Consider the following 26,479-nt stretch of genomic DNA (forward strand, 5'->3'; position numbering starts at 1 on the left):
TATACAACCACCGATGGCAACTACTTTTCAGTATTCCTTATCTTTCCCGAAGGAGCGCTGAACTTCTCAGCAGAGCTACAGAGACAGCACCAAGGACTGTGTGCTATAGAGGGTGACGGAAGCAGGGTGCACTGATGCAGGAAGGAAGTAGGGTGCTGCTGAGCACTGTAAATACAACAGCTCAGCACAGAGAGGGCTGAATCCTTCATGTTGCCATGCTGAAGTGGTCCTTGGTCAGTCTTCTGCCTCCTTGTGATCCTACAGGTAGTCACGAATGTTAGAGTACATAGGAAGTACCTGAGAGCAGCAAATCTACAGCCGCTCATTGGAATCACTTTTCTGGAACTATTTCCCTCAAAAATCCCTTTCAGAGAGGACTTTAATGTGGATCTCTGAAGCCTGGAAAATAAGTAACAGTTGTGGGGTAATTAACCTAAATTAGCTATTACTAATTTTTTTTCTACAAGTAAATTCCTACATGTAGGTAAGTAGTTATTAATTTCTTTCACTTGCTCAGAAATACGCATATTAAATTTTCTAGATGTCAACATAGTTCACTCATTAATTAATCTGTTATGTACTACCAAAATGCCACTGACCATTTAGACCCATGAAAAATGCAACCTGTAGATTTCGAGTCTGCCCTTTCTTAGACTGAATATTCAAAATTTATGGATCTGCCAGTCAAGATATAATAAAATGCAGAAACATGCTTGTAAAAAGAAATGTGATATTTACTGTTCAGCCATGTAATATCTTCTACTTATACATGTCCCTTGAGGATAACTTGATGTTATTGGAAGTATAGTTTTCTTAGGCATGCTCCATTTTCCTCTTTCAGGTTCTCTTCTTCCTTTTTGTCGTATTCTCTTTCTTAGATCTCCTTTGGAAAGTGTCAGCCCTTGAAAAAAGTAGCATTGTAATAATAGTAGAAATGAGTAGTGTTTGAAACGTAATAGCAGGCTTATTTTAAATAATTTGAAATATAAAGCTGAAGAGCAATTTAGAATTATTATGTTTAAGATCACTGAAGATTTAAACTTTGGTTCTTACTTACACCAAAGCCAGTCTGAACAGACTATATGCATTTCTGTGATTGCAAAATCAACATAACTAAAACCAGAATTGGGGCCTTTCGGCGTTTTTCTGATGATTTAAGCCAGTAGATAGGGTTCTGGCTGTTTCCCAGCAAACTTTGGGAATTACAGATGTATCGCTAACAGGTAAGTGGTTTAAATGAGGTTGAATAGCTGTACACAAACCAAAATACAGTTCTGAATATAAAATCCTCATAAATTGTCTCTGCTACTCTAGCATCCTATACATATAGGAGCCATGAGGTCTCTGGTGTTACATCTGTCTGTATACGTAAGTCTGTCTGTGTATGCACATCATATTCCACATATTGCATGGATGAAAGGATGCCAACTTAAGGTCTTAGAGGAAGCCAACACTGTGTTTTTTGTGATACTCGGTAAAACTGATTGTCGTTTGATAATGCCTGTTGGTGAAAGAACAGAGAATACGCTCTACTACATGCCGTAACTTTAGGTCTCCCTGCTTTTATCACTTTACTTGCTTTAATGATGTGTGCAGTGAAAAAAGTCTCTTGTGAATGAAAGTCTAGCTTTCGCTGCAAGGGTTATTAAATGTGGAGAAGCAGTACAGGCCCCTCTGCTACATATAAAAGGTGTTGCTTATGTGGTCAGCCAGCTGGGGAGCAGTATGGGACTGACTTCTCACCATGAAGCCAGTCTCCATAACAATTTACATAATAGTTTGGGGAAATCCCTGTGATGGGCCAAAGATGAAATGGATCTGCTCTGACTTGAAGCACTACTACCCAACGCAATAATCTGGAGATGTAACTGCTCTTCCAGCATCCACAAAGGACTACACCGTATGCCAGATTCGTTTCATGACTTTCTTTTCTCATTGCCTTAAGCACAATTACAAATACATTATGCAGTGTGAATTTTTACCCTTTTTTAGCATTCAGTGGTTCTGTGAAATGCAGTCCTTTCCCCTTAGTATGCTGGGTTGAAATTAGTGCATTCCCCAAATATCCTGCTGCCTGTGCCATCCCACTGTGACCCAGAGAGGGGATGCTACAACCAAACTGATGGGATTTAGTCAATCACATCCACAACATCTTCTGACCTCAGCTTTCACAGAGGTCAGGAATCCAAATCTGCTGCTGATCCCAGGTCAGTGCACAATGAGTTGCTGCCAGCCTCTGAGTGATAATAAGCTCTTGATTTTCAACTGGGGGAACAGTATGATGCACAAACCGAAACAAAGTCAGACCCGTTTGGTTATTGGAATGGACATATGCTTATCCCTCCTCCTAGAGGGCTTCGACTGTTCATTAGATTGCATCCTTTTATGTATATTTTTGGCAGAAAGGCGTTGCACAACACCAGGCGTTGTGCTTAACTTCAGTGTGGTGCAGAACGTGACATGGTGTATTGGCATCTCCTGCATAAAACAGAATTTGACGGAAATTTAGAAAAAGTTGCCTTTGGATTGAGAGGCAGTGATCAATTCTGACAGCGTCCTGCTCGACTCAATATTATCTCTGAACCGCCTGGAACAAAATGCAAGCGTGCAGTGCATTTCTTCCCAAAGTTCAAGAGGGTAGATGTAAACACAGGCCGTAAAAGACCTGCATGTCTTGAGCTTGTAGGGGTCGTAATTCTTTCCAGCAAAGTTACCTTTCCTGTTTCTATGAATTACTCTTACATTCATGTAAGAGATACGGTTTGAGGTATTTATGGTGCATTCAATTCTGCTATCATTGATTTACTGGACTAAACCTGCTCCAGGATATGATGTAAAGCCCCTAATTCCAAAAAACTCTTACATCTCAGCGAGAACAGCATTTTCTGCCCTGTTGCCCTCCAGCAGATGACCAACGGAGATAAACAGAGGGCACTCCACTCTCAGTTGCAATGTGCTTGGTGATGTGAAGGAATCAATCAGACAAAAGCAGATTATTAGAGTGTCTGAGAGAGATCAAACATTGCTGGCATCTTCACCCACACACGGTTGATTTACAGGCAAGCTGATAAAGTGCTGCAGCTCACTGTCAGAAGTACATGACAGCTCCTCTAGCTCTATGGATAAATTATTGCTGAAGCCCATGATAACATTTCTCCACCTAGCAACCAAACATAACAGGATGTGGCTTTTAGTACTAGGAGCCAGAATGATACAAAGAGAAAACACAGAAACTCTTCAAGCAGTGAGGTAGCGCACGAAGAAAGGAAGGCATGAATAGATTTTCACGCAAATGCACACACACACGTTGTGTATATCTATATCGGCTCTGCCTGCATAAAATCAGTGTTGTGTTACAGCTGTGTATTTGAAAATACACATGCCAAAATGTACATAATTGGTGCAGGCAGTTGCTGCAGAAGCGGGGTGGTAGTGATGGTAATCATGCAAGTGAACACACATGCAAACTGAAACTTAGGGCTATGGGAAGAGTACTTTGGATGTCTGTGACTGTACAGCTCGCGTATATACCCAAGGCTGAACTACACAAGAGCATAAATATGTATATGAAAAGCAGTAGGTATTTCCTTTTACTTGGAAAAATGCCAATGATAGGAAACCAGCAAATGAACTGGACTTTAAATAACACTATCTTGCTTTTTTAAAAAAAGGAAAATCAAAATAGTCTGATTATTCAGAAGACAATGTTAAAGAAAGCTGTAAATCAAATGCTTTATATTTATCTAATAACTTATAAGATAATAAGAAATATAATCTGCTAAATATTGTATCATGGCTATTTAGACATTGGTATTGCTCTCAAAAATTAAGTTGGGTTAATTAGAGCATGTACCATGTGCCTATAAAAGACTAAATCAGGCTCTGTCTCAGGAGCCAGACGTGAGTGCTTTTCAAAAACTGAATGTGACCCTGACAACTTAAAATGTGAAGTATATTGAAAGTACTTACAGGTTAGAGCTTCTGCTGCATCAGAAGCTCCTTTAACAGGGTTGTTTTGTTTTGTTTTTCATTATTTTGAAAGGTCTTTCCTTATTTAAAAATATTTTTTCTTTAATACTTTAACAGAAATCAACCCACAGAACAGTAGGAAAATGAATATGGAAATACCAGTATGAAAGAAATCAGGAAACCTGTTTATCTGCCGTGTTCTGCCAAATGAACAATCAGAAAATGTGGTGTTTTTTTTCTCCTCATGGCTTTTTCAGTTGCAAGAATTTAGGCAAAGTGAGAGGTAAGTGAGAAATTCTGAGATGCAAAAAATGTAAGTTGATGGTATCCCTTATGTAATTCTTCATATTTGTTAGTTTGTCATATTAAGGACTCAGTACTGCTTACATTAAGCAAACTTAGTATTGTTTATCTGAAAAATAAGATCTAAGACCAATTCACATTTGTACATTTTGATTGTGCGTCTTTAGTCATTGCTGTGATTGAGTAGTGCCAGCAAGCAAGCTTTCAAGTTGGCTTAATTAACCATTTGCACTTGTTAATACCTGCACAACTGCATTAGTTGCACACACCCTTATGAAAGTATGGACCTGACTGGAGTGTTTTCCTTATTAATAAGTATGTTTTTGGCTGGATTACTTGAAGTACATCATGCCTTTCTATCACTGGAGGTTAAGTGCAAGGGGGGAACCTGTATTTTCATCACATTTTAAAATCTCTATCTAATTTTAACACGCACTACACAGACTTGCAGACACATTACAGATCAGTTTCTGCTGGACCTCATGGGGAGGATTTAACAGTGCAATTCCTGTAAAAGTCAACAGAAATTGCATGGCTTAATCCTTGCATGCTGCATTGAAAAATTACCCATAAATATTTCACCATTATGTTTTATTATTACAGTCAAATTTGTTTTATGTACTTATTATTTAAGGGATAATAGGGCAGGTGTCCCATTTTATGAGGCAATAATCTGGTTCACGTTGGCTCCATAGTTTATCCCTACCAGTGAGCTGCATTATCGCCAAGGGACATGGGGAGCCTGTCTTATTATAGTAATAATAATACCTTACATTTCTACAGCACCTTTCCTCTAGAATGATCCTAAAGCACTTTACAAATCCTATTAGATTTTTGACAACTGGGGTCATCTCAAGGATTATTTCAATAATGCCTTTTCTGGAGTCAAGATAGAAACCAGACTTTAGACCATCCAGACAGTCTCTCTTGAATCTCTGAAAACATTTGCTGTTTATACATCTCTTGCTCAGCTGGCTGGATGTACACATGCAGAGGAAGAGGTTCAAGATATTGATGGATATCCTGGGCTGTAGGACCAGAGGTTCACATACGTTGGAAATTGAACATGATGCTCTTGTTACTCAGATGTCTTGTAAATATCTCTTTGTAAGGTACATCAGCAACAGCTCTCTGAGGAGAGGTTGTGTGAGCTGGACTGCAGGCGTGCGAAGACAGCCCTCATGTTTATTGGAAGGTTTGCTTGAAAGCAGATCAAAGGGGAGTGATTCCCACCCCTTCGTTAGGTAATATTCTTCCAGATGATTTAGATTACGTATCCTCAATCTGGCCATGAGGATAGTTAATGTTAGTGCCCTTCTGGTAGATGCAGGTGCTGCTGACAAAGAAAATCATCCTACTCTCTTCCATGCAGCTTGGCTATGCACTGGTTTGGTTTTATATTAATGTAATAGCTATATTTAAGTTTGGGCTAGGCTGCTGTTATTTTTCCTGAATACTAGTTTCCTAACACTAGTGACAAGCTAAGGTATGAAAGCGAAGTTGCCTTACAGCCAGATATGTCTGCATGTGCCTGTTCCTAGTTCTCGTTTATGAATCTGTTCCACATGAAGTCCTGCTTAGGCTGTGAATAACATTATCTAATGTATGTGCCTTGTGTGCCCAGCCCTTTGGCTAATATTGTGTGCCACAGTCACAAAGTATGGCATCACTGAATATTTCAAGCCTCTGCTTGACTTCAGAGCTTGTGACTGCAGTGGTTCCTCTTGGTTACAGCCTGCCCCAGGGAAAGGAGTTGCCACACTGAGATTAACCTTGCATTTTATCAAAAGTAAAAAAAAGGGGATTTACCTATAAACGTTGTGGCTTTTTGCTTTTTCTGATCCTTCTCTTATACATTTTTTTTCTTTCTTCTGTTCTCTTTCTTCAGCTATAAATCCAGAAAGGTAAAATCTTTTATGTTTTGCTGCAATATGAGTATCTAATCATTTTCGGTAATAGAAGTATTTTATTTCTACTTGAAATTTGAAGCCTGCCATGATTAAATTACATATTCTTTGGTTAAATAAGATATATAAGGCTGAGATATAAGGCTGTCTTACCATCCTACAGTCACAAGGGCATTAGCTACTCAGAGACAGTTACTCATTCCTCCTGTAACCAAAATTCCAGTCTGACATGAGAAACCTTAGCAACTGTCACCTCACTGAAATTGCCAGATTTCCAGGCTAAATTATAATTTTACAATTTGAATCTTCTCCACAAATAATAATAATAATAATAATAATAATCTTAAAACAATTCCAGAGTTTTGTTTACTTGTGTCTCGTATGATTCAGCATTCTCAGAATATACTATTTTTTTTTAGTATTGGAGGAAAAAAGGATTGGTTTCTGCCATCTTCAAAGAGAATTATTTGACCAACCAGATTTTTATAATATTAGTGCATAACTGTGTTAGTGGTTGTTTAAAAGGGTTATTATTGGCCCCTACCTGTGTTTTTGAGTACATAAACACCTCAGAATGTTTCCTTATAGCAATTCACTCAAGATAAAATACTCCAGCATTATGGCTAAGGGATAGTGCTTTCATTAGATCTATCATCCATTCACAAAATATAGCTCTGTGCGACATTTACATCAGTAAAACAAATCATACTATGCCTCAACTTTCCCCCATTAGTAACTGAATGGATGTCTTGCCTCACCCAGGCAACAGGATATGTCAAAAGTTCATTGGATTTACGGATAACAAATCACTAGCTATCTTTCAAGCATTGTGCAAATTATCAAACATTATTTTATGTCAGAGAGTGAGCTGACTAGGCCATGATTCAGGCATGTGCTGAAGCACCTTGTTGACTTCACCATCTAAATATCTAAAATGTGTATTTAGAATGCAAAAAAGAGATACGCTTTTCTTCGCTGGAACGGTGTGTAGGAGATTAGTTCCTTATCTCATGCCTTTTTTCTTTTCTTTTTTTCTTTGAAATTTTTCTTATTACAAAATTTCGTGTTTTCATAACTTCAAGAAAGTTAACATTACAAGAACAAAAAAGTTGCATGTACCTCATTATATTGAAATATTAACATTTCTAATATTTCCTAACACCACCACTGTAAACTAAACAGTGGAATGAAAAGATTTGTGATAAAAGTGGAGCCTAGAGACATTTAATGTGAATGTGCATTTCTGGGGTAGCTCAGGATCTGTTTGGGGAAAGTATAGAAGATTATAGAAAATTGGTTCAATTATGCCCTCAATTACAATGTGTAAAGTCATTGTACCCTCCAACTGATGGTAGAATTGGGACCAAGCAGTATATATTGAGAAATATGAAGTAGCTTTTATGTTGATTTCATATTTTCTGCCCGTGTATCATGTTCTATGGTACTGTCTGTTATTAATGCTAGACAGTTATCCTTTGTTATCCAACTGTTATTTTTTGAAATAATAACCCTGATAGAGCCTGGAGGGTATGTCTCACGAATACCCATATTACAATGCTTTATTGACTGGTGAAGGTCCCACACCTAGAGGAAACAATGTGTTTTTATGCCACATCCAAGTCCAGGTGTTCAAACTCCGTTGAAACCTCTGTTGCACACAAATGGTAGAACTATTAAAGCAACGGACATGTCTCCTTTTCTCAGAAAACAGCCACAACACAGGCAGTAATGTACAAGCACTTCTTGCACTACCCTGCCCCTATTGCCAATATCCCTTAACCTCCTTGTCTGGAGCAGTCACCTCCGAGCAAGCCAGTCTTTTTAATCTCCAACAACCATCCAAATCCAGCTGCCAATGAAGGTGTGCCACAAGTCGTTTTGCTGGTTTTGTAGGATGGTTTTCTGCTTCATTAGACACTTCTGAGCAACCGTTATTAATAGTCATGGAAATCTCAGCTGTGCTAGGAGACTGACTACGATGAAGATGATAGGAACTTGACAAACACTGAGGTTTTTGTTAGTGCTCACGTCAGGGGACTCAGAACACTCCCAGGAATTAGAAGGTTTTTTGAATTCGATACCTATGGCCAGAGCCAACCAATCCCCAACAAACAAAGCATGCTAGCACACGTACAAAATATGAAACAAATACTGTGGTTCATATTTGCAAAGAACATTGTGAACATAAATCACAACTTACAAAGCCAAGGGAAGATGTCAGAACAGTTAACAAATGTTGCTTGTCACCTAAATACTACGTTGATTGGCTCTAAGAATACATGGATTCGTGGTTTTCAGTTAGGCTTGCATGAGTTAGCTGATCATATTTAACAAAATCTGCCAAGATCTTTTTGTACCCCATAAACAAGTTCCCAAAATTTATATCAGATAATTGCCTCCATTTTTTTCCTTTTTTTTTTTTCTTTTTTTTTTTTTTCTTTTTTTTCTTAATGAAAGTCTCTAGCAGCCAGGAGATTCAACAGTTCTCTGAATATTCAGACAATTGAAACATGATTAAATATATATATATATTTTCTGTGGCATCAGGGTTTTTTTGAAGCTATGGATATTAGAACTTAGATGTGTGATGCTTGTGTGATCAGCAATACAATTCTATATTCATGAGAAAGTAAAATATGAAGTATAGTGTAAAGTAGCTGTTGCATTCGTGCTTTATCTTGAAGCAGTAATTGAATAGCTGCTAACTGCTGAATTCTGAAGGGAAAAAAAAAAAAAAAAAGTATGGTTCCTTGGCATTCTTTTATGCTACAAAAGTTCATCCATCCATCCTAATTTATGAAATGCCTTCATATTTCGTTCTTCCAAAATTTGACCAAATATGTTTCAGAGGTAATGTCTTTATTATCTTGTGCTTTATCAGAGGGGAAGAAGGCACTGAATTTCCATGAATTCTCACTGTTGTTATCTCTTTGAATATGCAGCCCAGACAAGGAGCCCTTTGAATGTAAAGTAAGAGGAGTGCTAATGCTCAACTATAGGTTGATGCTGAACTCTTACAAGCATGAAAATCCTTCTCACATTTCAGTGCACGCAGCATCTCTGGCTGCTAATATACAATAAAGGAAGGTACAGTGAAGCCCTAGCACCATGGAAAGTTTTTAGTAGTCTGCTGAAGGTGCCATTCATCATGTTATTGAGTGCCTTTGTGATCTGATCGGCTTCCTTGACTCCCATTTAAATGGAAAATAAGGTCTGCATAGGTTCAGTACCTTATAGGTCACCAGAAACTTGCAAAACCTGCATGTCCTAAGGGTGCCTGACCTCCTGTGGAGGGACACTGTGCTTGGGCTAATTTGTCCAGGACAACTTTATTGCTATTTTCTTCTTGGTACTTGAGCTACTTCAGCACCAGCTCAGATGTTGCTACTTTATACTGCTGTGCCGGATGTAAACAAAACTAAATCGTGGTGCTTTTCCAACAGGACCTCTTCCCAACACACCTTTGTTGCCTGCAGTATTTCACAGGAAATGTAAACAGCCTGCCTCTGCCTGGAATTCAGCAATAGCCAAGTTCCTGGCAAAAATATTGACAAAAAACAAAAGCTCCCTGTAGTCACAGAGGGTCTCATACAGCTTAGGTTAGATCTATGGCCTTCCAAACCACTGCAGGCTGAGAGAATTGTGGAATTTGGCTCAGCTGGGCTGCCTCCTTCCTGCACCAAAATTTCAACACAAACATAAAATGAAAATTTCTTTCTTCAAACATACTTAATTGCTTTCAAGTTTTGGCACTTCTGTTACTATTGAATTTCCAGGGTGTCCCACAGTAATGATTAGAACTAAGCAAATACCTCAAAATATTTTCCATAAAAACTCCCTTGAATAAAACATTGAATAGCCTTCAGCTGTGTTCACACCCCTTTCATATTTGCTTTCTCTAAATATTCCAGTGACTGATATATGGGCAGAAATGTTAACTGAAAAAGCAATTTTTAAGGGAATATTGCAAAACATTTATGGAAAGCAGATTTTTAAAACCTTAAGTATGGATATAATAACCAAATGCAGTCTAATTGAAGCAAAAATACCAGGTGATTTGAGTCCACTCAGTGTAAGTAATGCATCTGTGTTCAAAACAGCAAAGATCAATAAAAAATAGGTATCTGTCCACCAAGAAAACCAAAAATTAGAAGTAGATAAAACTTAGGAGGTTCTTAACGACTTTTGAAAAAGCCCCTGAGCAGCATTTTTGTCCAACTCCTGTTGACAAACTACCTTTGCATATTTGGTCATAATTCAAAATAAATGTTGGATACAGAATAAAGCTGAAAAAATTTAAAGTAATTCAAAGTTAATTATGAACAAGAGACGAGACTGTGCTCATTTGCTTAGTTGTTTACTAGGAATTAGCTGATTGGCTTTACTAATGATACAAGATTCTTGGCTGCTTCTTCAAGATGTCATTGACAAAGAGCAAATTTTTGCAATTTTTTTCGTATTGCTCTTCAACAACATTAGTTGTTTTTTTTTGAAGATGTCATTAAGAACTACATTTAAAAATCTATAAACATTGCATGTTTAATTTGCATCAATGACTAATATGTACATAAATCAGGTGAGATCACACAGAAATGACCAGTCGTGGCATCCTTGGATGTGTAAGAATATATAGACAACTCACTTTATCAGTTGCATTCAAAAAGGATGAACAGTTTTAAAATATGGTCTTTAAACTCTCTCTTTCTCTCTCTTTTTTTTTTTTTTTTTTGGCATTTGAAGCTCTTATCCATTCTGTAGCATGTTCCAGAGAGAGATAGCTTTTCTAGTACAGAGAACCTTAGAAAGATCTGCATTATTCCCCTATGAGTGCAAAAATATCTTCATGCAATATCTGAAAAACCTCATTTAAATGCTCTGTGAATACAGCCCTTCCCAAAGGCCAGGATGTATTCATGTATTTTGGATGATCTTCAGCTAGAAAACTGTGCAGCTAATGCACCCATCTTACCACGTAAAAGATTTAAACTAAAAAAAAAAAAGTAAATGAGAGAGAAACTGAAAAAGCCAGCCTAAAGCCTCTAACCCAGATTCATGCTTTTAAATAAAGATGGTCTGAGTATGTGCTTATTACCCAATTCCAGCAATGGCTAAGGTTCATTCTTCAAAAATGAAGAGCCCCAAAGTATTTTCTTAGGGACACTTACTATATTGTACCTTTTAACCATTCTAGTAAAATCATTTAAAAATATCAGAATCAAATGACAATTTCAAGGAGGGAGAGTGCCTTGTTTTCTTTTATGCAGAACAATGAATGAAAGGATTTCTAAGGACAGAAGTTATGAATGGCTATTACAGGTGCTTTACCCAAGGACTGGCCAAATTCAAACTGAGACTAGTTATCAGGTTATTAAAGACCAAAGGCTACCATATCTTAGGTAGAATGCATAAACAAACACGCTTCAGTTTCCCTTTCCCTTCTTAAAATATAATTTGTTTACTGCCATAGTAATCTAAATGAAGTCATGTCTTTCTTTTATTAATAAGACAGCTATTTTCTGAGTGTCTTAAATTTTTCTAAATTTTCTTACCACAAACACTGTTCATTTTTTATCCTAAGACTGATAACAGGGTTTCTATAAAAATGAACATTCACGATCAAAGAGCAACTCCGTATCATAAACAAATTACAACAACTGGGCACGCTTTGAAATAGCTTAACCTAATTAAGCTCAAACACTTTCACAAAAGCTTAAAAAAAAAAAAAAAAAAGATTGTAATTGGAGCTCCATTCAGGTTCAGCTGACTTCATATTTTTAGTTTGGGGTTGTTGTTTGATTTTTTTTTTTCTTTTAGAGCTTTGCATAAACAAAAGATTTTGACAGTGTTGCCTTCCTGGGAAAAATGGTGGTGGTGGTGAAAATTCAAATTTCCAAATAAAATGCCATTCTAATTGCTCACTTTTACAGTCCTTTTAATTCACATGAAGTGTGCATGCCAAATGCAAATCTAACAGCATGTGACTATTTCACAACTGTGCATATCCAGTACTCACGTGCAAACCAGTAAGTGTAATGGAGTTCATGCCTGTCGTGTGCTGGAACATCAGTAACTCTGTGTGCATATATGAAATGCATTTTTCTTATCAAACCCATTTAAAAAATAAGGGTTTGGTTTTGAGGATTAAAATGGAAATCCCTATGGCATCATCTAATGCCACTGCCTTAAACTGTTTTGTCTTAAGCGTGTTCAAGGGTAGTACATGTTACTCCAGCCACAGGATGCTTTCATCATTTTTGGTGCATGTTGTTGGTTCATCATTCATTCTTTCATTAACATTTAAGCTGAGATAATCAGACACTCAGATTTTGGTATCTAATTTATAAACTCACTTTTTATCTCCATTTTAAAAATGTTGCATAAAACTTTAGGAGTTTATAGATTATAAAACACCAGGTTACCGGGATTGATCATCTCCTTAAGTCTGAATCTAGGCCAATATATGACAATATTTACAACTGAATCCTTTCTTACACAAGTCTGTCATTTTAAAGGTACAGAAACACCTCTGAATGGTAAAATAGCACAGAAAAAAAATCTTTATTGAAGGATCAATTATCTTAAAAGTAGAATGAATAGATCTTTCATAAACTATATAGAGTTCAGTATTTCCTTCATCACCACAAAAAAAAATGAATGTTTTCCAGCAGAGCTTTAAATATCATTTTTGTTATCTGTTGTGTGTTATCTGGTCTAGTGTAAGATTTCCTGCTTTTGATAAACTTTTAACTTTATTGATTTTTAATGTCATAATGAAAATAATTTTCTATTTGCATGGCTGTAGAATTTTTTGAATGCTCTTCATTTTTTTCTATGTCTGTTCTGCACTCAGATACTGAAATACAGGCTGCGATTAGTGTGTGGATAAATGTCTGTATGAGTACCTCATAATGTGTATCTATCAGGAATACTCGTGGAAAAAGAATTTCAAATTCATTCTTATAATCTACTCCTGGTATTCCTGCATAACCTTTAACACAAACTTTCATTGTTTGCATATCCATGCTTGTAAAATTTACTATACCAATGATTACCAAAGGCCTTCATTGAAATAAATGTATGTATTCATTTCAACAGATATTTGTATTCTTAAATGCGCAGTTCCTCCCTATTTATTATTTCTTGTCCATTGCATGAGAAGAAAATCCGCAGTGAAATTTATTTTAATAATTGGAAAGTATTAGAAGTGCTATGCCAAATTACCTGTAATTATATAACCTTCTGATTCTGACTGTGTTTAACAGATTAAATGTTCTGCCTTTACAACTTTCAAGGTTAAGTGCTCATAATGGGACATGCTGGTGAGTAGGTCATATAATCCACAGCAAGTGGTACTCAGCAAACCAAATGGAAGATAGTTATTAAAATCTATAACATACAACTTTAATCTAGCACTCAAATTATAAGGGAACCACTTGGAAAGAGCTAAAGGCTATTTGCAGGTTCAATATATTCATTTTGCTCTCAACAGTGATCAAAGTTTGGAACTTCACATGTCTTGGACTGGTGTAAGAGCTAATTTGGAAGAGCTGCAAAAATTCTACTGTTATATCCCCAAGCTACAGTGGTTTCGTAATTGGAGTCTCCTACCTGTGAATGAGCAGCTGCTTGCATTACATAGCTCTCAGTAGCTTTACACCATTGTATTTGTAAGGGTTAAAAGTCAGTGAAATGAGTCTGAACACAAAGACAAATTACACTTCTATTTTTTACACACAATTTTCTAACTGAAATAGTTCTTTTTTAATTGTTGAATATTACTTTAAATTGAGATGCAAGATTTAAAGTCTATTTGCAGGGATGTTTCAGTCACTGTCAAGATCTTCAGATAAGTTTCTGTCTGATTTTGTTCCACATATTTTACTTGTTTATCTTGAATTTTCTTTAGTTTACTGATATTTTCTTTTCCTAATCTAACCTGAAAGCCATGTGAAGTCTATAATTCAGGTCCAAAGCCTCCTTAGCCTTGGGGTAGCACATTAAAAAGAGGATGGTTTTCTTTTTTCCAAAAAGGCCAACCTTGTATAACTATCACACTGAAATAAGTACATTGAAAGCCCTCTATCAAAACAACCACACCACTTTTGCATTGCTGTTTTTCCTCAGTTGGTCCTTGAAATGACCTTGGTTTAATTACCTGCATCTCAATGAGTGAATCTACATAGAAAGTGAAGGTTAATTAATGAAGGATCGTTTCTGACTTTAAACCCATCAGGCAGTGGCTGACAAGCAAGTCTGGTCCATGCAGTATTATCCTATATCTCATTAGAAATGGTCAGATTGATGTGCTAGCCCTGGTATAGAAAAAGGTACAGGACAGTTTGTTAATGAAGAGAAGTTATGGTACTCTTGCAAAAAATTTGAAAGCCTGTGTAGGAGTCCATTATTACCAGTGTTGTTGCGATTCAACTTCTTTAACTGGCTCTTTAATTTCAAAAGAATTTAATTTACTCCTTTTAAACTTACCAAAGTTTAAAGTCTGCCACTTTGGCCAAAACTAACCACAGAATTAGATCCTCTGTCATACATTAGTGTATCTGTCACAAAATCCAGTCAGGTTGCGTCATTTTACCATTGGTGGTTACAAGTATTCATACCTTTGGCCTGTACTTCTAGATCTCTGAGGAAATCCTTGCCAAGGAGTGAACAGCTACATTTTAGAGCTGACTGCAGCTCTGTTAGCATTTCTCATGGTGTCCAGCAATGCCTTCACAGCCATGGCTGACCCAACCTTCCCATTAGGATGGGCCTTCACATACACTCAAGAAAGCTATTTTACAGCTCTATAAAGGCATGAGGAGAAAAGTAACAAAGTAAACTGAGGAGGGTCTTGCTGTCATGCTGTCATTCCTGTAGGTAAATCCATTAAATTAAATAATGGTTACTGTCAGCTACAGCACATTGAGCAATGTGCCACAGTCCAGGCCTCCTAATCCACTACTTCTCTTGTATCCAGCAAAGCAAATTGTATTACTGTGAAAACTCTTTGTTCATTAAAGGTTTTAGGGTTTTTCCTCCAAAACCAAAAAGTAGGTTATTGTGAAGATGACAATGAGATGAATCTTGGAGTTACACCAAGTCTTGGACAGCGCGATGCTTATTGTGGGGCAGCCAGTGGGATCGCTCCTAGCAAGGGCTGAGCTTCGAACAGGGGGGTTTATCTGTTAGCTCATATGGCCCTAGCCCACATCCTGCAAATATTTGTTTATTAAACTGTGAATATTTTTCCATAGAGAAATGTAAAGCCTGACAGATATTCTGCAGTAAATCGTAAGTCATAGCAAATATCTTGGTTAGATAAGTTATTGTCTTATTTGGGTTGACTGTTTTTCATTTGTTAAATAATCTGTTGGATGACAACGTACTGATAATCTTCATGGCGTAAAATACCCACAAAGAATATCAATGGCCAAAACAAAAATCCAAAAAATATGGCTTGGAAGAAGACAGTTTCTCAAAATAAGCGGCTTAAACCGAAGTCCAGAAGTTTTACTGAGAGCCCTAAAAGCCCTCTGTACTTAGACTCGTAAAGAGACAGACATACACCACACATAAATTTTTTATTTCCAATCACTCGTGTTGTCAGTATAAACTAGCATGTTCGTCATTTTAGAAAAACACTTGCAGTTTGTTTATTTTGAGGACCATGGTGGAGAATGTATTTTTAAGACAATAAACACAGTGTCTTACATCTGGCTGTAGCTTAGTATGATAGAGGTAGCTTGGTCATATGTCACAGGGACCTTTTCAAAACATAAAGTGAGACTCAGTTTACACAGGAGGTCTTTTAATAGACATTTGCAGAGAGATGAATTACACCTGCACTGATTAATTGCACTCTTAATAACACATCGGATTGCAGAGCTCAAACCAGAACCTACTCAGACAAAGGACTTAACTTTTAAAAGGCTTTTGACTGGGTTTACAATACCCCACTAGAATAAAGAGCAGGAAGATTTCTAGGCACTGTACTCAGATCAAAGGGATCCAGCTTCATCTATGAAACCATCTTTGGGCATCTTGGGGTGCAGAGCAATGATGTTCTGCAAATGAGATCACAAGTTTTCCTTTTAACCTGGGAGTCAGACTGTGTTCATACCCACCTGCTGTGTGGACACTAGGCAAGTGTTTGCCAGTTTTCACTCCGATGATAGTTTTCCAAATCCAAAAGTGGTCAGAGAGGCAAACACTTCTTATGTTAGTGAACAAAGAACATATCAACACCAGAGGTTTATTTGCATGCGTGTTTTGGTTACATTTGATCTTGCAAACATTACAGATTGTGGCTGCTTTGCAGTTTGAGAGGAAAACATCATTTCTTTGCTTTAGACTATACATTGCTCTTCAGCACATTGTAACTCTTCTTTTTACAATCTTCCTTTTTCAGTCTTAACCAGTGATTAAGAAATAATGATGTTAACGAAACAAGTCTGAAAATTTTCGTCTTTTTCATCATCTCCTTTGAAGGTTTACATAAAAGAAGGTAGGACTGAGCTTAGACATAAAACTTTTCTTTAATACACTGCATAAAACCATTTTTCTAAAAATATTTAAATGGTAAATTACTCCCACCTTTTCTTAAGTAGAAAATGTCTTGTGAGATCATGCTTCTCTCTTTTCTATAAAACATGATTTTTCTATATGCAGAAATATTAGGAATTGTTTCTGTTTTGGGTATGTGCCAGAATTTAACTCCTCACACTTTTATGTTTTCAAGTGCTGAAAGAAAAATGATTAAAAAAAAAAGTTTTCTATGACTGAAACAGAGCTCATTTACCTTTGTAATTTTCTATTAATTTACTACTAGGATTCATTTTGCATTTAATTCAGTCCTCTAATGGCTTAAAACTGTGTCTTTGGTCTTTACACATTTGTGGTCTCAGTCGTGTCAAGCTTTTTCATCTACTTTATGTTCATTTATTTTAACTTTTAGTGGTCTTCTAGCCAATTCTTTATCCTTTTTATTACAAGAGCATGAAATTTTATAATGCCCTAGAGCTTTGTTAGTCAGCTGCTACAAGGTTCTTAACCTTAGTTAATTTATTCTTTCACTTTTGACTTTCAGATATGGAGCATGCTTTAATATTTTGGTTTTGAATATGAAAGCAACTTTTATTAAGTAGGTTTACTGCATTAATAGATCTTTATTTCATTTTACAGTAGTGTTTAGCTATACAATATATCATTTTACATAATGATTAATAATTTGGGGTAATATAATTTAAACTTTTTTTATATTAAAATGTTGCTAATATAAAAATCATAAGAGCATTATGTATTTTTTTCTTAAAAAATTCCTTATAAACAGGCATAAATATATTCTTTTTCATTATAATTCCAGATTTTTTGTTGTTGTTGTTTACATTAGCAAATCCTAAACAATGGCAGTTTGTTTATGTACAAAAAGTAAAAATAAAAAAGGGAATACCACTAAAATTGTTATCTGCCTTAATTTTACATGATTATTCTGAACATATCTTGTAGCCCCATCCTATGACATAATGCTGGCTGCTCTTGTGATTTGGGTAGTCCCACGAGGATTCATTAAATCCCTACAGCCACATTATTATCCAAGAGTTTCATATTTTTATCTTTCAGAAGTAATTATTAGCATTCCCAGCCTTAGAGCAAAGCTTGGAAATATAAATGTTCATCTCCAACTTGAAAAGACTAATCAAAAACAAAATATTAAAAGAAAAAAAAATATTAATTTATATTTTTAATTCCCCCTATTTTAAAGCAGATCTTCAAATTCTGTGTATCTTACATTATACCTGGAGTGGGACCACTGTAATAAATATCAGTATCAAACCCAGCAGAAGGAATTCTGAATTCAGTTAGGAACTAGATTTGGACCTAATTTGAAATCCAGTGAAATGAAGGCAAAGACTTCATTCTGTTACAGACTTTGTGTTCTGACTTAGGCTGTAGGGCCTGACTTAATGACCAGTCTGGAAAGATTTTGCTGTGAAATTCAACCTGCCTGGACACAAGCCAGCTTCTCCACAAGCCCCATGCACCATTTTTATATAGTATCAATTCTGCTGTACGTGGCATTGTGTCAGCCTGTGCAGCTTCCATCTGTGGTTTACTAACAGGGTTTGGAGATCTGGACAGGAGAAAAATAAAGTTGGACAGGAAAAAATAAAGCTGAAGAGCAGAAGATGAATGTGATACTAATGAAAGTAGATATTAGTTTACCCAAGTTACCCAAGATGTAACATGATAAAATTCTTGTCTCGCTGTTGGAGAGTGTGTGGAAGAGAGGGGCTCAGAGGAGAAGAGGTTGGAGGTGTCTGAGAGCTGGAGCTGGAATTAAGTTGTAGTATATCCATCTCTAAATGTCACAGCCTTTGTCACAGCCAAACATTATTATTAACACAATACTGACAGACTGTTTTTACTTGCCTTCTGAGTCTTCAGTGTTCACTCCCACTGTACTTCCCTCATAAGGAGGCTTGCTTCATTTTGCCTACGAATCCTGCTAGCCTTGGCTACAGATGCCACAGGAACTCTTTTAATAAATATTCAGGGACTTTCTAGGGACAGTAATGGGTCTAATCTGCCTGGCTAGTCCACATGTCCCCTTTGCAAGGGCAGCTGGAGACTGCTAAACTGAGGCAGAGAGACAGGCTCCTTACCCAGCAGAGGTGAACACACTCCTAGGTATGCCTGGAAGTGCAGGGCAAGAGTTGCTTTGCTCCATGGATCCCACTGAACCAGAGTCAGCAAGTGTGGAAACAGCTGGCGGGACCAAGTCTGGAGGGATGTGAGAGAATGGAGTTGTTCAAAATGGGGAAAATGAGCAAGGTCTTGAAGTTCAGTGTTTGGCTTTTTTACTTTGCTTTTGGGACAGGATATAGCAAGAGGCCAAAATATGAATTTTATGTTTGCTCCTAACAAGCATGCACACATCCTCCCAAACATTTAAGCAGGAGGGGCTTTTAACATTGCATAGGGCATTACCATTACACTGCTTTTTGCTTTGATGAAAGAGAGCTGATGCAAAGGTGAGACCATTTTAGGAAATTAACAGCAAAGGAGAAAAGAGTTCTCCTGACATGCACTGGCTAGACTTACAATAACCAAAGTTCTCTGTATTACTACGTTTTTATACCCTTTGTCTTATACAAATCTCCGTTAATCTGTAATTTTAATAAAAATGCATTTTCATTTCAAAACAGATAAGAGTGCTTCCTATAATTCTCATTCTCAATGTGGTATAGTTGTTATTCCACCTACATTATTTACTTGTGTATAAGTATCAAACTGACTCCAATGCCTTGGAGTTTCGTTTCTGTTCTACCGGGAGCTAACATTTAATGTGATTTTATATATATATATATTATATATATATATATGAACACTTCTTTGTCAGGTAGAAGCTTTTAGTCATTCTGACATGAGGCTTTCATACAGCAAAAATATTACTAATACTATTTTGCCTCTAAAGTGCATTTGTTATCAATATGCACTTAAACTAGTGATCAAGAGTTGGTGGGAGAGACACCTGCTCTGCATTTCTTATCTTTTTAATACCTTAGGGATACATCACTTAATAATTTAGTGCTAAACCATTTAGCATTTTAGCCCATCATCTCTTATATTACACATAGGATTTCAGTAATGTCTGATAAAATTATGTGTTAGCTGCCTTATGTGTGTGTAAAACTTAATAAGTCTTCTTCCCCCCCTCAAGTTTAATAACTGATTTCTTACATTTATGGATGTGAAATTTTATTGCTCATGGATATAGTTTGAACCTAAATCTTCATATCTTATAAATTGATTTTTAGTTTCCTTTTTGACCTTATGAATTTCAATCAGACATTGACCTCTTGTTGCTCATGAATCTGACTGATTTAATGCCATATAACAATAATACTGTAGAAAAGCATTATCATAAGAGCCCACAGGATTTGCTGAAACCCATAACTAGATTTTGGAGGCCTCTAGCAATAATAATTCTTGACCCAAGACTATTCTCTAATGCCTTCATCCGTTACTGTTCTGGACTGGCCAATCCTTGTTTTAGTACATTCAAGGAAAGTGGTGGAGACTCCCAGGAGAATAGGAGCTAAAACTGTATGGAGAAGATAATGCTGAATATACTCCAGTAACATGAAGCTTAGGAAAGATCAATTCTGCCTGAGATCTGTCACATTTTGAAAAGAGAGGGAAAGACTATTTAAAAGGAATCTTTTGTGGCAAAAAATGAGTATTTACTTAGTGTTTAAGATTTTTCAAAAAACAAAAATTTAATACTAATTGTCTTACTGGAATGTATTGTTAATCTTCAGTCTATCATTATGGCTGCAACCTAAATAGAGGACTTGAATGATTACTGCTTTGTTTGCTTGGCTGTGCTAATTTAATTTAATTTAATTTAATTGCTTATATGCTTTGGTTTACTGAATAACTAGATGTTGATGTTCATTATTCCTTATTTAGAATCTTAAAGGGAAAACAAAAGTGTGAAGGACATGGGACTGTGGCATTATTTTGTGAATGCTGCGTGTGACTGACTTTGGCCATGGATGTTTACTCTATTACTATATTTACTGTGTGTGTACGTATATATGTATATGGGAGTTTCATTTATTAATTGATTGTTAGGAAATAAGCAGGGAGTCAGCACCAAAAATCTAGATAAAACTACTTCTGGTAAACAGGGCAGGGGGTTAAGAAACAACACATGAACTATGAGCTGTGAAATACTCCTTCCAGGCTCCAGCCAAAATTATACAGGTGTTTCAGCATGACAGGGGGCAAACAGATCAAAAGGGCTATAATCAGTTAAAAACTCCTTCTGTTCTAAGGTGATGGCCAGTTTATCAGGGATTTATTTATGAGGAGCAAACTGATACAGTCACTGTCTTGGAGGGCTAGAGGATAATAGGTCTCAGCACCCAGCATTAGGTAAAACTTAGGTAAGAGAGGGAACACTCACATTAAAACTTTTCTTTTATGTTTTGTTATATCTTTAAGTTTAATTGCAACTTCTATCACTTTATGAAAAATGTCTGCTTGCTGTATTATTTACTGATCTGAGTGCCTGAAAGAAGTCAAAGATAGCCAACTGAATTGGGCTGCTTGCATAATATGTTTAAGGCCCAGCTGATGTAGCCAAGACCTAATCTTACAGCAAAAAAGTCTTAGAACCTGCTACAGAGAAAGGCAGAACTTGCACTCTAACTTGAAAATCTGTATCGCTTTTCATTTTGGTTGTAGACTTGGATCCAGAACATTTGTAGTTTATGAAAGCCTAGAATTTTCTGATCACTTTATGGTGATCTGTGAAGCAAATCTCCAACCATAGCGTTTCCTGCAGGATAGGTGCTGACCTGGTCCCATCTATGTTGTTTATGTTTTATTTTACTCAAGCATATACATATGGAGGTGCTCTTGTATTACAGTTATCAACTGTTGTTTCATGTAGGAAGACAAGAGAAATGGGAGGTGGTCCTGTACATCTCATTAAGGCTATCATGTCCTTGATGCTTTGTATTTAAAAATTAATTAAAAGTGAAGACCTCTTCATGGCAGTCCAAAAATGCACTGGCACAGAGCCATGTCTGTTCATCTTTCTCTAGAGAACTAATCTTTGCATATTGATGGCACAGGACATTATTGACATATTTTATCTGGTTCGTATAACTGTCTGACCAACTTCCCAAAGCTTGCAGTGCAGACTTTAAGGTTAAAACTCGCATTCCCACAGTGTTACTGAAGCTTTATCCAGTCATCACTTACAAGATGTAGGGTGTAAAATGAAGGTTGAAATTAGTTTTAAATAAAGGATGCCAAGTGTTGTTTGAGAACCAAAAGTTAGACTAGATGTAATTCCAGCAGTGAAATCAGACTACAGATACTTTTTTTTTTTTTTTAATATAAACAGCACAATGCCACTTCCTCATGCAGTGGGCAGTGAGTTTTTTAAAAGGGAAGTTTGTGTCTGATATACTAATGTTCAAAGGTTTCCAGATTAAACATATAATACAGTAGGTGAGTAGTTTAAAGTACAAATATACAAGTGGAGCTATATGCTATTGCTACTCTGTTTAGGATGCTAGAATCAAAACCCAGCTAAGCCATTCTGTTCTCTTATAAACTAATTAAATTATTTATTGTCATATAAAGTTAACGGTTTTCTGTATTTATTCCAGCTTGTGTTGATTTCTGATATGAACGAGGCTCTTTGGACTTTGCATTTTTATCTAATTCTCTCAACATTGGTAATAATTTTGCTGTTTGAAAAACTGATCTTATTCACCTGCTGCTAAAAACACGTGTCATGTTGAATTACATACCCTGCACAGATATTGTTGCAATTAGCAATTCCAAAATATCACAAGAGAAGCGTACAAAGGCTTGGAATCCAAATTTGTAACTGTATGTAATCATGTCCTAATTTGCTTAAGCATGTGCCAAGTAGTCCTGTTCATTTGTACATGCTGTTTATTGATCTGTGTTCACAGATGCAGTAATTTTACATGGAAATCTGGAGCAGTGTGATGCAATCGTAAAACCAGAATTCTATATTATGTCCCCGGTGCCCAGCATTTCTGGTCGACTGCCACACAGCCTGTCAGAAATGCAGGGCCTAGGGGCCTGGCATGAACCATCTGAATTCAGTGCATTTGTTTTCTCCATTAGAAGATTGATGGAGATACTTTTCTTAGGATGCTGAGTTTGAGTCATCTCCTGTCCACAATGAAGTATCTCCAAGGTAAGATTCAACTGATGTTGGAGGTACAAATTAGCTTCCCTCCTCCTTACCACATCTCCAGTAGCATTCCCAGGTGTGACAGATGTCCCCTTCCACATGGCAAGGAAGCAGCTGTGGAACCATGTAACTGCCTTCAGGATGTAGCCAGAAGAAATGCAATTTGAAATTAAACCAATGTAAATAAAATAAATGTTTTTTAGTGAGGCTTCCTGAACCCACCAGAGTCCATCTACCACAGAGGTGCCTAGCTTCTCTGTTGGTGTAGCTGCGGGAGGGTCACACAAGGGCAGCATCCCAGCATCCTGCTTTGGTAGTGGGAAATGGAGAGCTGTGCAGATGGAGACTCTGCAGGAAATGCTGGTCTGAGTGAGGATGGACATAGGCTCAGGGAAATTGCCATGTTTGAAAATTAGTCCAGAGTGTGAGGACTTATTTTCCCCTCAGTATATGTAGTGCGCACAGAAATTACCCAAAGAGTGGTGCATATATATGTGTATAATGATTATATATTATTATTATTAAGAAAAAACAGATGGGAAGGGAAGGGAAGGGAAGGGAAGGGAAGGGAAGGGAAGGGAAGGGAAGGGAAGGGAAGGGAAGGGAAGGGAAGGGAAGGGAAGGGAAGGGAAGGGAAGGGAGACTTGAAATGTTTTCTTGCTGCTGTTCCCAGCCAGTGTCTTGACACAATACTGAACAGTCAGATACTGGGGATTATCAGATATTTCTTTTTTTTTGGTTCTCCAGCAACTAGAATCTATTTTGATTTCTTGGTGTCCTTTCTAGTTATGCTGTATTACTCATAACTGCAGCGCAGTGGTAGCTGCCAATACAAATTTAGTCTTTTCTGTTTATTCCATACTGTCCTGTCAAAGCAGATAAGTCTGCTTTGCATTAGAGCTCAAAAATTTAATTGTGGGAAAATGATGAGTCACTCCAGCTAAGGTAAACCAATGTCTGTGTCAGAGGACATTCTTTTGATGTACAAAGCAATGATATGGTATTAGAACATGAGCCAAAATCACTAATTCTCACACAGAGGTGTCATTTAAATTTCCCTGGGACAATGAGGCTATTTGAACCAGAGATAAGATTGATTTGGGGTCAAGCTGGAAAAAAAGAAAAAAACAAGAAGAGGGAATTTTCCAAGCTTAATTAACAATTCAAGCCACCTACTTTTGAACATCTAATGAAATGCTCTCAAGAGATTTATTTTCCTTCCTTATCACCATGAGATTTGGAGATTGGTAATGAAACAGTAGGAGCGACGATCTCTAGGAACCAGGAATGCGATGAAGTTGAGAGGAGCACAGTCAGTCCACAGTTTTGACAAAGTTTGTGGGAATTGTACTGCAACCATCATTTAAGGCTGTTTCTGTCTCCTCCCCAGGAAGGAGGTGTGGCAGCCCTATGGCTGACGTTATATATTCTCTGGCATCATCCTCCATCGCAGAGCTGCATCTCTGAAATCCAGTTCATTTCAAGAGTTACAGCAGTCTGAATAATAGAAGTAATGTACCTTAGGAATCAGAGAATTGGGCTTTCTACCTGTCTGGATGTGCTCTATAAAGTAAGGACTCATATACTAAGGAACCTCAGTCCTGGTGGTTAAATGGGATTTACATGCATAAAGCCAGATTGGCAAACAAGCATAAGAACCCAAGAACAAAAACTGGAACAGAGTGCCTGAATACATAAATAACTGGAAATCAAACTGATATAGATCCCATCAGATTTCCCTCTACATTTTGAACTTAAATATCAATGATTCCTGCCCTGGTAATTAGTTCTCTTTTAACAAGATTTAACAGTAAATTGTTTAAAAGCTGTGGTCATATAACCATTATATTAGTCATTTGCAGCATAGCAGTGCCCACATTTATAGAACTGCTTGAAAAACCCAGCCAAGCTGTCCTCCGGTGCTCTCCCTACCTCAGACATACTTGGAATTCCCTCTTTTTTCCAGGTTGAGTGTCACAGTCATAAGTCCTTCAATGAGTCCTGGAACCATGGCTGTCATCTAGTTTGGTTTGAGTGCTTGTATTGAATATACGTTGCTGAACTTCATTTGCCTTCCCCTGCATTCTGGTTTGTTGAAGTAGATCTTTTCAAAGGCAAATGTAGCAAGGCACATGACTAAATTTTCTGCAGGATTTCTCTGTGATACGATAAATTTTCAGCAGAAGAAATAGCAGAAATTGAGCAGAAATGCATAGGGAAAGCTCATGAAGGAATGACAGAAATTAATTCAAAACCTTTTGTTCAGCATAATTTGGACAAGACATAATAGAGTCCACAGTTTACAAGTGAGAAGCAATAAGTGAGAAGTATATAACTGGTAAAACAGCACTCAATTAATTTGCATTTTCTGTTGCATCTTTATGGTGAAACTCAGCTATGTGTTAATGGTCCTCAGAAGAATCTAGACAATGCTGATTCTCTACTTACACTTTGTATTAAGGGTAAAATTCACCCTATTGAAGAGGACAAGCTTAAGATCTATGCACCCACTTAGTACCACTTATCCCAATTTTCACTTAACAAGGGCGTAAGTAGTGTATACGTCTGGATTGTCCTTCTGCACTAAAGTGAATTTTCTCCCTAGTAAATTAGATTGGTCTGATGTGTGCTTAAAAGGAAGAAAATCTTTGCTTTCATGAGGGGTTGTTCTGGGAAATTGCTGCTTGACCTATAACTTAAACAAAAAATTTCAGTTCTTTAAAATTGCTTTGACACTCATGCGTGGTGTATTTACATGATTTACCATTTGATCAAACAGCAAAGTTGAAGTAATGGAGCCCATCAATCATGAAGGGGAATGAAGTTTTGAGGGAGCTGTTTGTTCCTTTGCTTTTCAGATCCTTCCTGTGGATGGTTTTTTTTCAATATACTTTTATATATATATATATTTGAGTAAAATTGGTATAGAGTGGGTTGAGTAGCATCATAAGACCATAAGCATATCCCTCTGCAGAGAGCACAGAAGAGTGGAAAGTAGTTATATATTTAACTTGGATGTGAGTGAGATAAACATAAACAGGATAGTTTTGCAAACCAAGAAGTCATTACAAACTTTAATTAAATTGAATGTCTTGTGTGCATGCAGACCTACGCTGACTTTTCTGTGCTCAGTTTGCTACCGAGATAGGTTAGACCCACCTGGGTGTGCATCTATCTTATTTCACAAGTTCTGCAATTGTACAAATACATATTCACCCACGTAGATGCAACTATACAGAGCCCTCTAGCTTCTGACTTTAAAATAGGCAGCTAGTTGTACGCATACACATTAGGGCATGCAGAATACCTTCCTGTGGCCTCAAATACATGTTTTTATTTGCAGGAACACAGGCACTGCAAGATATTCCAGTCACAGTTAATGAAGTCCTTAATGAACTGATGGGCCTGTTTCTTATCTCACTTATGCCAGATTTAAACCTATGTAACTCCATTAACTTGTTGAGTTGATCCTAATTTTATATAAGTGTAAAAAAGATGAGAACCAGACGTTTTATGTCCTCATTATCTAAGAGAATACAAAGTATGAAGTTCTTAA

General features: G+C 36.9%; 1 long non-coding RNA gene across 1 annotated transcript in view; it reads left to right on the top strand.

Annotated features, from left to right (window-relative positions):
- The window catches only part of LOC118248846 (uncharacterized), a 35,213-nt gene extending 10,729 nt beyond the window's left edge, over positions 1–24,484 (top strand). The window contains exons 3-6 of the long non-coding RNA XR_004778877.2: positions 4,087–4,252; positions 16,585–16,680; positions 22,676–22,926; positions 24,314–24,484. This is a non-coding gene — a long non-coding RNA (uncharacterized LOC118248846). The remainder of the gene's footprint in view (positions 1–4,086; positions 4,253–16,584; positions 16,681–22,675; positions 22,927–24,313) is intronic.
- Positions 24,485–26,479: the final 1,995 nt, after the last annotated feature.

The sequence above is a fragment of the Cygnus atratus genome, chromosome 16 (genome assembly GCF_013377495.2).
Source record: "Cygnus atratus isolate AKBS03 ecotype Queensland, Australia chromosome 16, CAtr_DNAZoo_HiC_assembly, whole genome shotgun sequence".
In the NCBI taxonomy this organism is placed as follows: domain Eukaryota; kingdom Metazoa; phylum Chordata; class Aves; order Anseriformes; family Anatidae; genus Cygnus; species Cygnus atratus.